This window comes from Stegostoma tigrinum, unplaced genomic scaffold, assembly GCF_030684315.1.
Source record: "Stegostoma tigrinum isolate sSteTig4 unplaced genomic scaffold, sSteTig4.hap1 scaffold_66, whole genome shotgun sequence".
Classification (NCBI taxonomy): Eukaryota; Metazoa; Chordata; class Chondrichthyes; order Orectolobiformes; family Stegostomatidae; genus Stegostoma; species Stegostoma tigrinum.
The window spans coordinates 1,478,477-1,480,240 of record NW_026728600.1 but is presented as its reverse complement, the minus strand read 5'-3'; the positions used below and the strand labels follow the sequence as shown (position 1 = coordinate 1,480,240).

At 42.3% G+C, this 1,764-nt stretch overlaps 1 non-coding gene across 1 annotated transcript; it reads left to right on the top strand.

Moving 5' to 3' along the window:
- The first annotated feature begins 1,247 nt into the window (after positions 1-1,247).
- Positions 1,248-1,329, top strand: trnas-aga (transfer RNA serine (anticodon AGA)). Its single transcript has one exon. It is a non-coding gene; the product is annotated as a tRNA-Ser (tRNA).
- The last annotated feature ends 435 nt before the right edge of the window (positions 1,330-1,764 follow it).

The window sequence follows — 1,764 nt, the reverse complement described above, 5'->3', positions numbered from 1 at the left end:
CTCCGTAACTTTTCAAACAGGCTAAATATACATTAGGGCTAGGATGTGCTGTGTGGCTAATTTAGTTCTGGTAATGTACAATGTGGCAGGTTTAATGAACTATATCAACTTAAAAGATCTCGAAGAGAACAGTCCCCATCAAATAGTGTATTTAAGAGCATGGTGGGTGGGTTGTGGGGAATGGGTGTTTCAAATACAAAAATAAACACATTGATCCTGATTCTGTGTCTTCTGTTAATTAAACAATAGGAAGTCCATGCTCATTTATTACCCAACATACTTGTGCTATGACCTTTTATATGACCCCTTTCTGAGTGGTATAGAAAATGCAAATAAAATTCATCTATAGGCTTCCTACATGAACTCTGCTTTTAATATTAACAAGTAACTCTTGGAAAATTGTCAAGGTAGATTTCCTTTCACCGAAAGATGTTGACTCAGTTTGATGGCGGTCATCTTTGGTGAATGTTCTACTATTTCTTCTTTCACATTGTTCCCTCGCATTTTCCAAATGACAGATGAGCAATTGGAGCAAATGGGAGCCATTTAGCCAGTCAGGTCAGCTGCAAATTTTAATAAGGTCATGGCTGATTTGGTACTCCTCAACACCACTGTTCTGCCTCATCTATGTGGCCCTTGACAACCAAAATGACGAAATGTCTTCTCAGCCTTGAATAAACCGAGCAAGGACAACCACTGTTCTCAAGAATTCCATTGATTTGCTTCTCCCTGAATGTGAGAACACCCACCTTATCTCTGATTTAAATGGGCAACTCTTTTCTCTGAGATAACACACCGAGTATAAATCAGCACGCAACAAGCCTCCAAAGTTCGGTGTGAACTCATCGGCGTCTCCAATGCCAGCATTTTGTTTTTAGACCTCTCATTAAACCAACTGCTCTGAATTGCACGTTAGATTTGCCAAAGATGATTCTGTTCCAAATGTACTTCATTGGCTGTGATTAGGGTGGTGGTGAAAGGCGCGATTAAAATGCAAGGACATAATTCTTCCTCGATCCATTGCCCTGATAATTAATGTCTCCGCTCATGGAAATGGATCCTTTCCATCCACTTTATCGTTCATCAACGTGTTTAGTTCAATTTAATCCCACAACAGCCGACTCCTTTCTGATCAAGTACAAGGCGACCGTAAATATTAGGGTCGTGGCACAGGCATCACAAATCGAATCCTCGCCTTTCCTGTTAGATACTTTTCAAAAGAAATACTAAAAGTCAGTCAGTGGCCGGTAGTTGTGGCTGAGTGGTTCAGGCGATGGAAAAGAAATCCATTGGGGTATCCCCGCGCAGGTTCAAATCCTGCCAACTACGTTCCTGTCAAAACAAGCTCACATTTTCTCAGGTCAGGCAATGTGTTTCCATTCAGGGAAGACATGTTCTGAGCCAGAATCCCGTTGTACCCAAAGCCTCAGCTCTGTTTCACTTCCCACCAATACAGCTGAGTATGTTGAGTTTCTGCTGTGTTCCGTCTGTTTATCCTGCATAACTGCTGTTTTTCATGAAATGCCTTCAGTTTTAGAAAAGTACGGCTGATACAGACAATTATCATTCCAAGTGAAGCAGTTGGGAGTTTAAATTCACTCCAAGCCTGCTTTAAGAGCTCGCAATTTTCTGTGCTGCCGTCCGGCATGATGGCTCAGTGGTTAGCACTGCAGTCTCACTGCACCAGGGACCCAGGTTCGATTCCAGCCTCAGATGACTCTCTGTGTGGGTTTCCTCCAGCCATTCTAGTTTCATCCTACAGTC